At 34.8% G+C, this 17,129-nt stretch overlaps 1 protein-coding gene across 3 annotated transcripts in view; it reads left to right on the plus strand.

The window, feature by feature from the left end:
* Nucleotides 1–17,129, plus strand: part of LOC138716546 (facilitated trehalose transporter Tret1-like) — a 277,647-nt gene that overhangs the window by 44,645 nt on the left and 215,873 nt on the right. The gene's annotated exons all lie outside the window — the stretch shown is intronic.

A 17,129-nucleotide genomic window follows, 5' to 3' on the forward strand; every position in this document is an offset into this window, starting at 1 on the left:
AAATTTGTATATTTAAATGTGAGCATTCACAATTAACGAAAAGTTTGCCGGAGCCCGGGATCGGGAACGGAGAGTTGGCCAAGTTTCAACTTTGGCGTTCACGCTTCCGATCACAGCCCACTAGATTCATTCTATTGCCATCTAAAAGCTATTTTGTCGTCGTATATTTTGTAGCAAGAAGACCGTGACAAACCTATGCATTATTTTGTTCTGCGCTGTGCATCATGGAGCAAGTTTTATTTGATGAGATTCTAATATTGAGTGTTGAGGAAAATCCTCACGTTTACGATAAGCGGCGCGCCTCGTATAAAGATGAGATAATGGAGAATACTTGGCTTTCAATAGCTGCATCTTTGAACACCGATCGCAAGTGAATCATATTTTATTACTGTATTGGTTGTATTACACACTACATATTCATGCTTCAATTCAATAACTACGGTTGTGTTCATTTTTGTTCTATTACAAATGTTTCTTCTCTAATTATTTTACGTTATGGTAGACTTAAAATAGGTTGTGATAATAAAGATGCATGGGCATATTTATAGTACCGTACCTAATGAAATGTTTCAGTTGAAATTTCGAAGTTGGTTAACCTGGGTTTATGTTGGCTGCCTTGTACTCATGAGAGAACGCCATTGGTCAATTATACACAAATAACATCAGAATGCGTAATATCGACTTTACTTATCGTTATTGACATGTATATCGATATGCATAGTCGTCTACGTTCTCGGTTTATTGTGAATAAAAATTTTCATATTCACGTCCTCTGCTTCTCGTTTTCATTCTGGTTCTCGTTCCCGGTTTATTGTGAACCAGCCTTAACCCGCCGTTTACTCGCCTCACGTCATAATAATGTCTCTGTAGTAGGACTAAAGTTGAAGTTTTCTGCGGATAAAAGGTGTTGAAACAGATAGGCCCAGCTACGTATTTCCTATCTTCTCATTAATATATCTCTCACATCCTATAGTAAGGCTCAAATTCTGTCTCCGACACTCTAACAGTAAGAGAAACTTCGTTGGACTAATTACTCCCATTGTTATGGAATAAAATCTCCTCCGGGAATGGACAAAGCGAAGACTGATAGAAGTAATAAAAAAAAAGAGACATTTTCTGTCACGACTTCAACAATCTCGACGACTGACGGCGAAGAAGATGAAACACTTTTCTCGTAGACCTCTGCGGCCGAGATACGCCCACAGGTGTTTATGTTCTATTATTATGTGGGTCATGGTTGAGGTGTACGTTCTCATGGCCGTTGTGTGGCTCTTACGCAACAACTGTCAATTGTTCTGCCTCCGTCTGCATTTGTGTTTTATAATCTGCTTCAGCCGAACGTCTAGCATATTCCCGGAATAGGTCTATTATGTCACACGCACAGTGTCACAGAGAATCGCAAATGCAACAAGAAACTGGGTACTGAAAAGAAACCATAGGCTACCGTATTTGTTTCGAGAAATCACATTTACTAATTATTATCCTAGGTGCAAAAGCATTCAAGTTATACACTATACCAGTGATGTCAAAGCAAGCACATTTTTCTGACCTTCACGTTGTGCGCGGGCAGCAAGCGCTAAGTATGGAAAGAGGAAGGGTTGTGTATATGAATAAGCAACCTGTTGGATTAAGAAAACAGTGGTGCACAAACTTCAAACGGAACGTGAAATTTTATGTCGTTATTTTTATATGGCTGCTTTCTGTTTAATATTATCTATATTGTCTATAAAACAAAAGTACTAACACTGATTTCTTAATATTGCACTTGTGTTTTAAATCTTAATAATATAATAGAGAGTTAAGAGGAATATTCACTTAAATTCCATAGTACTATAATATTATAGTGTATCAAGTGGATGAAACACATAATTAATAAAGAAATTGATATTCCAAAGAAAGAGATTGAGTATAACATGATAAGTTGGAATTTATATTGATGGTATCTTTAGCCTTACAAAAGTAATCAATAAACTAATCAAAACAATATTACAGTACAAAGCAAACTTACCTAGGTACTGTATCTGTTTTAAGTGTAACTAATATTATATAACAGAACTCTTATCGCATTATGCTTTTAAGGTGATATTTGTGAGCAACTTCCTATCATCAGAATATTAAATTATTTTCTCGAAATGTGCTGAAGCTATAGAGCTGACATTTTTACAACACTTGGGCACGTATCTTTTGCTTATGATGTAACAGTAGTTGCCTTGTTAATTCATTTCCTTACAAACAATTTCCATGCGAATATTTTTAAAATTTTCAATACACTATCTTCAGTAATACGTATATGCGGTATATTAGATTTACGAAAACATTCTGTAAGGCTGTAAATAAATAGGCATATATCTGAAAATTTCAATTTTCTATACGAAAAGTTGAGAAAATATTTCTTTTGAATAAAAAAATCAAACTTGTGAAAAATGAGCATTAAAATTAAAACTTACATTCTTATAATGCACTTATACTTCTCAGGCAAATCTAAAAATTAACATGGATACAGTTTTAATAAGTTCTCTTCTCTTTATCTATTGAATCAGTGCTGGCCATCCCTGAATATAGCTCGACCAAGCGGCATATACCACCTCTTTCGTCTGTCTCTTTCCTTTCCGCTGTAAAGCGCTCAAGCTCTCCTGGGCTCTAAAGCGCGCGCTTGCTCCTGTGGGCATCAATTGACATGCCTGCACTATACGGTTGCAGAAACTAGGGGTCGCGACACCAACAGGGTTGTGATACCATATCAAAGAAGTCGCGAAATAAAAATAACTTAACGTGTACATAAAGAACAAACGTTTTCTTCCTCTTAGAATTAAAATATCTCGCAATTAAGGCGAAGAACTGATTTATGAGTTAAAAATATGTTAATTCGTTTTTTTTCAAATTTTGAAACACAGTGCTTACATTTTATCTTTCCACGCTCGCGGGAGTAGAGCGGATACGGCAATAAACAGCGCAGTGGCCCACATACGAGTGTGAAAAAATAATATGCACGCACTATATAACATTCGATCATAGAATATTAAAATCGTGAAGAAATTTCGGAACTTTTCAGGTGGGTACAGGCCTGACACACACTGCACTGACTACTTGCAAGCCTGATTGACTTAACTGCGCGGTGATAGAGTGGAGTAGCGAAGCGCCACTAGCCGAAAGTGAGCGGAAACAACACGGATGTTATTATTCGGCGAACTTATCGAAAGCGGGAATCAAGTCGTTCACTATTCGTCCGCATGGGGAAGCAAAACGGCAGCAGCGCTCCATAACGCCTGATAAAGTTACCTGATGTTCATCCATAGGAGTGAGGGGAAAAAACCTAAAAAAACTTCACCTAGGCAACTCATCCCAAGCGGGGATCGAACATCGGCCTGGTGGGTTCGGGAGCGAAAACGCTACCACGAGACCACAGCGGTGGACATGAACTGAGTTACATGTATGCAGAGAAGTTCAAAAAACGGAAAAACAGGATGATAGAAAATATATTAATATACCTAAAAGAGTAGCGAATTTAAATTTAAATTACTTCGAAAACACTCCATTCGTTTTTCCCCTGGAATTGCAAACATCACTTTAAAGGTATGATTTCTAATACAAACTATATATATGGTTTATTTAACGACGTTCGCAACTGCAGAGGTTATATCAGCGTCGCCGGTGTGCCGGAATTTTGTCCCGCAGGAATTCTTTTACATGCTACTAAATCTAGTGACATGAGCCTGTCGCATTTAAGCACACTTAAATGCCATCGACCTGGGCCGGGATCAAACCCGCAACCTCGGGCACAGAAGGCCAGCGCTATACCAACTATGCCACCCAGGGCGACTTTCTAATGCATTATATATTATTGTACGAATATATTATTTATTGTTGTATTACACTGTTTTCTTATTAAGAACGGATCCTGTTTTCAACACCGGCCGCCCATCCCTCCCGCCAGACGACTTCGGTGGAGCACGCTTCATCCACTCTGTAGGTTTGACAATGTCGCGCTTGCATGTTATTGGCTCTCGCGAAACGTCATGAGCAGGGAACGGATTTATATGGACTGAAAATATATGAAATATGTAAATATATATGTAGTTATTTTTACCAAAATATGGAATTAAATATGGACTTAAAATTATAAAAAAATGACTATGTACGTTAAATATTGGTACATTTTAATCAAACTAAACAAAAAATATAATGGACGTACCTTATCTTCCAATGTAGTTTCAACAAAACACAATTTTTATTGTCTGTTACCATAACAATAGGTTACAAACATTTCTTTCAAGTGCTGAAAAGTGAATCTTCTTCTATTGTCTCTGAGGATAGATTTATACTGACTAAAAGAGCGTTCGACGTCACAAGAAGTAACTGGTACATAATTCAATTTCACAATGTCTGCTGGGGATAAGTCCAAGTTAATCTTCACTGTTGATTCACCACTCATCACAGCAACAACCTTTTGTAGTTCTTCATATCCAGGGTTTTTTGAAAGTACAGTGTCCACCTTAGCTCTTACTGCATCTGCAACTTTACCTCTACCACGATTCAGTTGTTCCACAGTACTATTTATAATTTCAAAACTTTCAGATAGTGAAAGGTGCCTATTTTGGAGACTTTTGAGCGTTTTTATGATGCATGAAAATGTATGCTGAATGTGAGCTAAGTCATTCTTCACACTTATGTCACAGGTAACTGTTTTCGCAGTATCAATTGAGACTGCATCTTCAGAGTCCAATGCAAGGAGAACATTGTTAATAGAGTCTATATGTTCGGCATAATATTCAACTGCTTCTAGCCATGTACCCCATCTAGTTAAAATTGGCTTTGGTGGCAATGGAATTTCAGGGTACATTTCTTTCAACACGTTAACTCTACTGGGAGCTTTGAGAAATACTTTTTTCACTGATGAAATCAACAAATCTACTTTAGGGAAATTGTCTCTGACCACTTCTGCCACACGATGAAATGCATGCGCCACACAAGTAAAATGAGTCAATTTAGGATATACAACAGATAATGCTTGTCCAGCTTTGACCATATAAGGGGCAGCATCGCTAATAAAGAATAACACATTATCGTACATAATACCCTTTGGCCACAGGATACCCATAGCTTCGTTGAACAGTTTAACTATAGTTTTGTTATTGCACTTTTCTAGAACATCACAATGTAAAAGAATTCGTTCAGAATATTGTTCACTTAACAAACCGATAACTACATTACCAACAAGTCTACCTTCTTTGTCGGGAGTCTCATCAATGGAAACCCAAATTGAACTATCTTTAATTTCATCTCTTATCTTCTGTATTGTCTCATCGTAGATGGATGGAGCATACGTCTTCCTAAGTGTTGACTCATCCGGGATTGTATGTTGAGTATATTTTTCAAGGAATTCCCTGAAGACCTTATTCTTTAGTTTGTAGAGAGGAATATCAGCAGAGATGAGAGAACGGCACAGGTCGATGTTAAACTCAGATCTTACATTCGATGTTGTTGGTTGTGTTAAAAACAATTGTCTCTGCTTGGAATTTAGTTGTTTGTTGGCCTGATGTTTACTAGTTGTAATGTGTTGTTGCACCAGGAACTTTTGTGTAGATGATACTGCACACTGACACAAATTACAAAATAATATTTTATTGTCAGTTGATAAACCATCTTCTTTAAATTCTGAAATGTAACTTGTTAGTTTTGATTTTAAATTGACTGAATGACGTACTTTTGGCATATTTACCGTCTTTATAGTATGATTTACAAAACTGAACCTATGTGTACTCTGACTGGCATTTAACTGTTGAGCTGCACAACTGAAGTCTGTTAAAAATTTTAAATTAAATTAATACAGTTTTGTAACTTACTTTCCCATTGTTGATAGGACTGCTAATTTTCAAATAACTCTGATGTTAAAGGGATTACTGAACATGTGTTTAAATCTCTATTGTTGAAATGTATTTTTAAAAGTTAATGGAATTTTGTTTTGTTTTATTGTTAAACCTAATATAATATGGACTGTTTTATATGAAATATGGAAAATATATGGAAATTAACGAAAATATGTACTAAACTCTAAAATATGGAAAAATATGGAAAATAAAAGTAGGATTTTTCAACCCTACACATTGTGAAACATAAAGATAATGCAAAATATAAATTATATTAGCTTTATAAGTAAATATGTATTTACATATAAATCCTTTCCCTGGTCATGAGATTTGGACTCCATGTAGTTGAAGGTTCTAGTAACTGTTACTCCCTCCAAGGGAAGGTATAAAGAAGTAATTCTGAATGCAAGTACTGTACAGAGTTAAAATTTCGACTAATTACATCTCAGAGACTACTTATTCGATCTGTGAGTTTTTCTTATATTTTAACAACATTTTGACATAAGTCGAACATTAACCAGATATACTTTTGAACACTACGTTTTTTATCTTCACACACATATCTATGTGAAAAAACAGCAATAAAATGTCTTAATACTCACACAATTTAAACCATAAAAATCATATTACGTAAACTATTGTAATGCAATTTCTTTATATTTTACCCTTCAATTAACCCTTATTTAATTGTTTAATCAAGCATCATTATAATCCTTCTTCAAGGCTTAAGCAGATCTACTTTAGTCTATTTTATTCTCACTCTTGGGAGGATTAGAACTAGATACTGCACGAGTAATTGAACTTCTCGGCTATGTGGACAGTTTGGTGCAAGGCTACCGCTTATTATAATTAACTAACCAAAATGAATAGAGTTTATTATGTAGGATATTAAAGATTTAAATTGTAATCAGTACGTAGTTTCCTATCCTTTTTGCATGCACGGATCGGCAAAGGATAGGGAAATTTTGCGATGTTACAAAGTAGTTCAAGATTTGGAAGAGAAGTGAATGTGAATTTATTTTTTCATCTAGTTTATACCAAGTTATTGCTTCCAGGAATGGTGTAATATGATCTTATTTGCTAACATTGCATAGAAAACGTACACGCAAATTGTGAGCACGTTCCAGCATTAACCCAGAATAATGCAGATAAAGGGAACACCGAGTCAGTAGTATGTAGCTCTAAAATTGAATTCCCTCACTCTCCACCCTCCGAAATGCTGAAACTGATGTAATCACTGAAATGTGGTATGGAATCTGATCGTATTCCTTTCCTTAATGTAGTACTATATATTTTAGTGGCGTGTCTTTAAGATTTCCAGGAATGCATCTGCCTCGTAACTGTTGCAAGTGTTAAACGAACCGATGAAAAGACATCGGATACTGTAGGACGTAAACAAATACGTGGCACTCAAATAACAATAGCAATTCCATACGATACCAGAACTGCAATGAATCACGCTCTGATCGTCACGCTGCACCAGACTCAGAAACGTGTCCGGTTTATCAGAGGCCCTCGGTTTATCCCATCGATGCCGATTCCATTGTCCTGGACAGAATGACAGATATTTAAAACTTACGTGGAGTCTTACGTCATTGTCACTACATGACCAGGGAGCCGCACTATTGGTAAAGTTCTAATGCAAAAATTCTGTAGATGGACAAGGTCTAAATGAGCCAATCAACCCAATGCCTGGCGATGACCACATAGCTGCTCGTGAACAAAACCAGTATATTTAGCATTCAGACCAACATTTCGTTGTGATTCGATTTTAGAGGTCCACTCAAAAACCTTATTTGAGTCTACGTGTTTGTTTACTGCCGGTAATTTGCATATACATACTAGAAAAAAATCCACAAGTCTCTAAACAAAAACATTTTTTTCAGACGTTCTACTTTCATCATTGCCACTCAAATAGAGATAAAACACGCCATAACATTTAATACAATTATTTATTCTAGAAAACGTATAGCGTTCCTTTTCTATGTATTTGTTTATTTTTAGTATGATATGCACAGTTTAATGATTTTTAGTATGATATGCATAGTTTAATGATGTTGAAATCGTGAAAGGATTGAGGTCTAAAACATTCTGACATAGTCAACATTTTCACTAAGCTTTTATGGGTAAAAATGACATTTTTTCTATTCATATTTTTGTTTAAAGAAAACACTTTTCTTTTCCTTGTGAAATATAATATCCTAGATATCTCTTAATTGTCCGAGATAGTCCCTTTTATATGCGGATGTCACTTCAATTGTCGCTTTAAATTTATTTTTTGCTGCTAGTTTTCCAAAACCTTAAATGAATAAATATAAATATAAATATAAATATATATATATATATATATATATATATATATATATATATATATATATGAAGCTCTGGATGGTTATGTTTTTTTTTTGCACTTTAACAACACACACCACGATCTTTATTATAGCATTTATTTTAATAAATAATATGGTTAATGAAAATATTAAAAAAATACTGCGTTGTATAGAAATCTATGGCTTTGTATTCTTATTTACTATTGGAGGTTTAACAGGTGCAGTATTAGCAAATTCATCAATTGATATTGTACTACAAGATACTTAGGAAAAAAGAAAGTATTCGGAAATCTAGGAATAATTTTGGTATATTACCAATTAGTTTTTACTAGGTTTTTGTATACATTCTTTTTGAAGAAATAAGTAAAATATTTTAGTTTATATCGTTCATGTACCGGTAATTAATACAGATTTTCTAAAATAAGACTTTTTTAAGTAATACAGGGTTGTTTCCGATCTCTGATAACGAATTTGAATGACGTCATGTGCGTCAGGAATCACACTGACAGCTGAATTGCGGGGAGAGGTGACACACCAGTAGTGAGTGATTTCATAATCAGAGTGCACGGTGTATCACAGTAGTAATGCCCAAGAAAATCAAGGCTTTTTGGGAGGGGTACATAACAACTCTTTCCGATGCTAAGTACAGTTACGTGAAAATCATAGGGCCTACGAGCCTGCAAACCACGTTGCTTCGTTATTTCCAAGAAAGGCATCTTGTGTGTACCTAATAAGACTGGCAAAGCTCGGATGGGATTAATTCCAGAGTGGGAAAAGCAAGCAAATCCACCCCCATCACAAGTCGCCGCACCCCACAAGATGATACAAATTAATTCCATTCGAGCTTTACCAATCTTACTAAGTATACAAAAGATGCCTTTCTTTGAAATAACGAAACCTCGTTTATTGCAGGCTTCTTTTATTTTCACTTAACTGTACTTGGCATTGGAATGGGTCGTAATGTACCTCTCCCAAAAAGGCTAGATTGTCTTGGGATTCTACTGTGAGTCGCCGTGCACTCTGACTATGGTCCGTCATCTCGCGCCACAGTTCAGCTGTCGTCTGACTCCCTGACGCACATGACGTCATTCAAATTCGTTATCAGAGATCGGAAACAACCCTGTAGATTTGTGGAAAATATCACTGAAAAGCATGATGAATGCTTAACTTCTATTCAACATGGAAATTAATTACTGTTAACAGGAAAACGTTCTTTGAAAATAAAAGTGCAGAATAAGCGATATCGTATACTGTAAGTATGCCAAATTTCTTTTCAGCAGGACTAAAAAATACCGAGATATTAGTGATTAAGTTAAATTAAACTTAAATGGTTTGAATGGAAAGCTATAGGCTAACTGCTTCTAGGTCCCTAGATCTTTCACTCCCAATATATTTATTCCATGAATCATTATTACCAAAGAAAGAGACATAAAAAGCGAATGAAAACATTTCCAATTTGTCAACAACACACTTTATTATTTTCATGTAATCTATTCTATATCAAATCTCCTACTCTAACTTCATGTTCACATTTAACTTATTCAATTGTTTTTCTTGTTTATAATTGTACAGTATTTCCTATTTATTTTCTAAATACCTAGAAGTAAAAGATTTTCAGTAAACTTACTCGTACATCGAATTCTTGTTGATGGAACATGCACAAGAAGAACACTGGTGAAATATAGTTCTATCACTTGAATAGTTAAACGCACACTGTGCTAATATTTCAGTAGCCTACAAAATGATAACCAATAATGCTAATTACGTCATCTAAACTCACGCATGTGCACAACAATGTTTGTGATCCACTGGCCTCGATCTAGCATATCGGTATTTGCTAAATGTAACACTAATGACAGCAGTAACAATCATTTTTTCTATTCGGTTAATTAAATGAAGGGTTCAGAGCCATAGTGGGCCAAGCGCCATTTATTAAGAAGCAAGGGTTAAAGTTAAGTGAATACCATAGTGTAATGAAGATTGACATATCATTTAGTTTTAATGTGTATACTTTATATTATTTGCTATATGTTTCCATTGAATTATGGTAATAACTTCATTTTAAACCTTATTTTCTACGGTTTTAGTAAATGGCGCTTGGCCCATTATGGTTCTGAACCCTTCAAATAAATATACATAAATCTCGCACTTTGGACGGAACAAATAAGTAAAATACTCACTGTGCTATAGATCATTTCATTTCCTAGATAGACGATGATGATGACGATGAAGAAATTGGTGGTGGTGGTGGTGGTAGTGGTGGTGATGATGATGATGATGATGATGATAATGAAGACTGCGCAGTTAAATCGGATAAATGTGACATCGATACAAAGCGCGATGAAATTAAATATGTGAAAGCGGATCGCCTGAGGTATTAAAACGATGTGATATGTTATGACAAATACACGATTGTAAATCATTGTTTTAAATAAGACGAACAAATACCGGAAACCTAAGTAGAACACATATATAGTGAATAACTCAGTTCCTAGAAACTTTGGAATGAAGATATTATGAGCCTAGAAGACTACTGCGGACGAAAGCAATTTTTTTATTTCTCGAAGAATATATATGAAAACTTTGATTTCGCGGAGGTGATGTTTAATATCACTACGTGGATGTATTTCTCTGTCTTGTCTTAAATCATGTTGATCACATGACTAGAGAATCTATCTGTGAATGTCTAACGTTGGTACATCATCCTTATGAGCGTGAGTACAGTTCGAGTCAAACTGTAAATAAATAAATAGAAATTAACACTAAACCACAGAATATAAATATATATATATATATATATATATATATATATATATATATATATATACTGCTTCTCTAATGAAATTAGTGAAAATTTACAACAACTGGAGCTGAACACTGATAATTCCACCAATGTCAGGAAGCTAAGGAAAACTATGCGAGAACAACAGTACCAGAAGTAGAGGCAGCTTCCCCACAACGGTCAGGGAGTGTCTTCTTTCTCTGAAAGGACAAAATGCAACTCCTGGATTTCTAGCAAAAAAGATCTTTCTTGCTCGCAGTGGTGGACAATGCAATAAAAATGAATGCCAACTTAATGGCTGTGAGAAGTGTCCCGGCAGAAGTCAAGTATAAAATTGCCGCATGTGCAATGAGATTGAAACCTTACCACATGTGCTTAGCTTCTGTAGAAAGGGAGAACTTCTTAGGATAAATCGGCACAATAGAGTAAGAAGCTCAGTTGTCAACTACTTCACAGAGTGCAAAGAGTTTGAAGTGCATGAAAAGATTTATTGAAAGTTCTACTAAGAGAGCAGAAATAGACAGACAGAGAAATAAGGATAGGCCTACATAATTAACCCAACGATATGCTTTGAAATAGGAGTCACTCAAGTACAAGATGTAAATCTGGAGAAAAATTATCATTACGATCCCTGTTGTGTATACTTTCCACACAAATACAACATCGAAAACTAAGAAACGATTGGGTTGTTTTTTTGTGCAAGCGAAACAATTAACTTACAAGATTTTCAGTTGATCTTTCCAACCGTTTCGGTCTACACAGTTACTCGAGGACATCGGGTTGAAAATCTTAAGAGCCCTTTAGCTATAGTACACAATCATTTATATTCTTAAAAATTAAAATGTAATAACTACTTGAAAGTGAAGCCTGCCCGCTTAAAATTACATAAACAAAACAAAAACAGTTATTATACTAATGCATTAAAATTTATTAGCATAAATAAATTAAAATATTATCTTGTTTTGATTGATCAATAGGCTGTATTTTTTGTTTTCTCTCTCTCTATCCACTGCTGTGCAGTAACGGTTAGCTTGACTGACTGTGAAACGAGCGGCTCCGAATTCAAATCCTGGTTGGGAGAAGTTACCTGGTTAGGGATTTTCGGAAGTTTTCCCTCAACTATTTCAAACGGAGTTGCAGAGTAACTTTCGGCTTTGTACCTCGGGCTTACTTTGTCATTATTTATCCACATATCATTGTCATCATCAACATAGCTCGGGTTAAGTTGACGGTCCAGCATAATGTATTCGTACAAGAGTGTGACCGTTCTGTAACAAATATCGTTCACAAGCATGCCTCGAACGTCACGCCGACTGGCGGAGCAAGGAGGAACTGGCCTAGGGACAAATGGGGTTGTCTGTTCGAAAAATGGGTACTCAGTGAACCGTTGGTATGAGTTGAGAATGCACTAAAAAATTATGCGCTATAGAATCTGCCACCCATATTCTGGAATGAAACTACAGTTGTGATGGTTTGAATGTTTTATTCTTGTTTCGGTTTAAGAATTGGATAGTAAGGATATATCATAAGAAAAGTGATTAATGAAGTTTATGTAATATGTATATTTCTCACCATGTCAATAAAATTCCGAAATCAGCCACAGCTCATAATAAATTTTTCACTATGGTTCGCTCAAAGATTATCGTGCGTTTTTATTATCACTTTAATATTGCATAACTCGCAACTACAAGTCAAACGATTGGTCTTACAGGTCTGTAGCTGATCTAGATGCCGAGATATTACTGAAAGAGACCGCGCGGCACAGCTACTTCTATATGCAACTTCGGAGCCCTCATGCCCGTTAAGAGAGAATGTGGCGTGGTCAAAAGTTACATTGGTTCACAGCCTAACTAATAATAACATTAGCATTCAGCTGTGGCTCGTAGACTTGTTACAGTTAGAAATTGAAATTCTGCCATTTTTGTTTCACCACTGATCCTAGAACAGGTGCGTAGAAAGACGTACGTCAATAACAATCACTATAAGCCAGCGGTTCCCAACCTTTTTTGACTGACGACACACTTTATTGAACGCCACGATATCGCGACACATTTATTTGATTTTAATAATAATAATAATAATAATAATAATAATAATAATAATAATAATAACCAATATTTTTCTTCTGGAGAAAAAGGCGGTAGAAGTCTGTGTAGAATATGTTGTAGCGGACGAGGAGATGATTACTGTTCACTGCATGGGAATTTTGTAGTTTTTAACCTCCTTTTCGTCCAACTAAAACTTTTAAGATCCAAGCGGAATTCAAAGAAAGATTATATTAAAAATATAGTTATTCACACATATTTCGGTTACATTGTGAAAAATGCAACAAAAAGGTGCCGGGACGCCGTTTCAGCGCGTTCCACCAGAAAAATAACACTGATAACAACTTCTATGTAGTGTCAGACATCCAGTGTTGTAGATAGGTTGATGTTAACATGCAATCGAAAATTCTAAAAGAACAAGCTTGAGTGGCATTAGAAAAAAAAAACAAAGGTATGTGTCAAAAATCCGAACCTATCTATGCTGGATGTCTGATAAAAGATTTTTATTATCGTTTTTGAAAACTCGCCTATTTAAATTAATGTGAACTCTGCGCTTGGTAGGTTGCACAGAGTTTCTCTATACGTGGCCTTATGGTTGAAAAAAATGAAAAACTGAACTGAGCATTGTTATAGTTTTTCACGTTTCATTGGTAAAGTCTATCTCGGAATAAAATATACCATATCAAAGACTTCGTTCCAAGTAAAAAATGCGTTATAAAAAGACTTTCTGGATGATATAAAATTTATTTTTCAATTCTAAAATTTCGCGACGCACTCCATGGAGCTGAGCGACACATGGTTGGGAACCCCTGCTATAAGCTATCCAAGAATAAAGTATTGTGTAAAGGTTGTTAATATTGTGGTACTAGTAATATTGTCATAGTTCCTTTGAGAATTTATTATACTTTAACTGAGCGAGTACTGAAATGTGGTTTTGTGCATAAACTTGTCCACGAACATTCCCTTAATACATTGACACAAAAAACCTATCTTCCTCTCGCTCAATAAAATTGTAATACATTTTCAAAAAGAACTATCACGATATTACTCATATCATAATACAGTAGAGTCTCGTTAATCCGAAATAATTGGGACCAAGACCTATTCGGATTACAAGATTTTCGGATTAACCGAAATATTTCCTGTAATGTAATACATGCTATTCACGAGCGCTGAGAGACGGTGGTAGGAGTATCCTGTTGCTATTTTTAGAACCACAACCAACAGGTTCACTTCGTTACGACAACAGAAAAGTACTGATATTATGAGCACGACAGATATGTAAATTATGTACAGAAAACACTAATTGTAGTAAGTACCCTTGAATATGCTATTTTCATAATTTTTAAAGTAAAAGAAATTGAGTGAATTTATACATTTTTCTTTTCGTTACTTTGTACTATTACAATAAATTTGTTTTTTTTTTTCTTAAGGGATTAGGTACAGCTTTCAGCAGTAACAGTTTTGGAAATATTCAACATGTTTTTTTCTCCATTACTGTATCTTGTACAATAATGAAAATTGGTATGTGTAAAACACTGTCCTTCTGCTATATGAAAAAAAATATTTTTACGATTTAAAAAATTATTTATAATTTTTTTTAAATCATAATGGTGGTAGTTCACTGTGCAGTGATGAAGCGTTTGCCTCATAACTCATAAGCCTGTTAACTTTTTCATGTTCTCTCTCTTTCATTTTATTGCTGAAACTCATGTTTACAATATTATGCACTTTCAACTACATTTATTAATAAATAAAATGTATTTTATTTTGTGTAAAGAAAATACTGATATCTGACCATTTTTAAAGGAATTTATTTTTTATCGGACAATCTATCAAAGATAGAGAAGTGATCTTGCATCATATTGTAGATACGACATGCATAAATACACACACAAAATTTCACCACAGAATGTTGGATAGTTTTTTAGTTAAGTGGGAAACTCTTCATCATTGCACAGTGAACTGAATTTTGAAAAAAAAAAATGTAAATAACTTTTTTAAATCGTAAAAATACTTTTGTCATATAGCAGAAGGACAATGTTTTAAACATACTAATTTTCATTATTGTACAAGATACAGTAATGGAGGAAAAAATGTTGAATATTTCAAAAATTTTACTGCTGTAAGCTGTACCTAATCCCTTAAAATAATTTTGTTCGTATTAACCAGATTTTCGGATTAGCGTAGTTCGGATTAACGAGACTCTACTGTATTACCAACCTTCACCCTACATGACGACCGAGGTAGAGATGAAAACAATCAGTCCAACTGAAGATTAGTCCCTGTAAGTCGTGGAAATATATGAATAATATAAGTATTGTTAGATCTGAATGATCATCGAGGTGATTAATCTTCCCATGACTTGTGCATTACGATGGAGGTCAGTCGTTAATGTTGACAGAGGAGAAAGGCAATCTGTTAATGAATGCAGGAAGTCTGCAAGTCATTCACCTTGAGCGTGCAGTCACTTCCTATACTCAAACAGTCAAGAATTTACACCGACGAAAACATCTCTAATTACTTCTTCATCATAGTATGTCACTACTAACAGTGACTTAACATTTAAAGCACATATTTTTTCTATTTTTATTTATTTTATGACGTGTATAAATTTATTCACTTATTAAGGTCAGTAAGGTAAAGGTGTAATTAAAATATGACGACTAATTACATGTTTAAGAGCCTTCTTAGTATTAGCAGTTCTTTAAAATGCATCATAAGTGAACAGAAGTTTATTGTGATTATGTTACAGCAATAGTTTAAAGTTAACGAAAAGTTACATAAAGAGCTTGGTAGGACGAAGAGAAAATTGAGAATGTGGAACATTTAAAGAACCGTATCATTGAAGCCTGTCCTAAAGTCACCCCGGAAATGCTAAGAAACGTTCTATCCACATTCTCAATTTTCTCTTCATATATCAAGCTCTTTATGTAATCCCAAAAGAAAAAATCAAGGGGTGTTAAATCTGTAGATCTGGCCGGCTATGCTACTGGTCCACGTCGAGAAATCCAGTACCAAGGAACTGTTCGTCCAGTCTGCTGCAACATTTATGTAGCTTAACCTACCAGGTTGAAGAATGACATCAATTCTTTCCTCTTTCGATAATATCATGAAAATCAAGAAATTTGTTATAGGAAAGCTTCACATAATCACAACAATGCATTGAAACTGTCAAAGGTTAACCAAACAGTAAAGGAGGAAAAGTTAATTACCAAAATAGCATAAAAACACCTTTCCCAAAGTCTCCTTAATACCATACCATGTTACAAAATATCTGTAGATGCAGTAACTAATGTTTGTGTCATTATTATAGTTATTTTTAAATAACTTTAAAACGATTAGAGATCTCAAAACGGATTGCACTATTGTCTCTCTCAGAAAATTTCACATGATTCTGAGTAGGCCTACCTACATCACCCCCTTTCCATTTAAAATTTCAAAGTTACATTCAAAATGGTGGCTTTTGAGATAGCTGAGGGCTAGAATCGTATGTGTCACTGGTAGAATATTTGGTCTTACAAATACTGATAACACCAATAGTAATCGAAAATCAAGCATATGGAAGATATTTATGTGGTTCCAGACTTTTGATTCACCATGTACAATCTTAAGATAAATATCAAGAACATAATTAAATGACATCATGGAACAGTTTTTGTGTACCATAATGGGCTATTGTTCTTCTCTCTGTAGTAATTGAATGGCATTTACTAATCGTTTGTTCACACTCAGGTTGTTGGAGGCTAATGTAATTCAAGATTAGGCGAATTATAGGGATTTAAGTTATAATGTCATCATAACTTTTAATTAATTCACGTTTTTACTGAGCAGAATTTTGTGAAAAATGTTTGTCATGATACAATCGCAATTCGAGTGCATCTGCGTTTCTTTTGGAGAAATGGCATGAATGCAAAATCAGCAACTAAAGAAATATGTGAAGTGGAGGAAGGTGAAGGGGTGATCAGTAATAGGTTTGCATGCAAGTGGTTTAAGAGAGTCAATGACGACAACCTAAGCTTTGAAGATAAACCTGACTCAAGAAGACTACATAATCTAGAATACATCAACCAAACAGTAAATTGTCAACAAGTCTTGATGCTTT

The sequence above is a fragment of the Periplaneta americana genome, chromosome 16 (assembly GCF_040183065.1).
Source record: "Periplaneta americana isolate PAMFEO1 chromosome 16, P.americana_PAMFEO1_priV1, whole genome shotgun sequence".
NCBI classification, from domain to species: Eukaryota; Metazoa; Arthropoda; class Insecta; order Blattodea; family Blattidae; genus Periplaneta; species Periplaneta americana.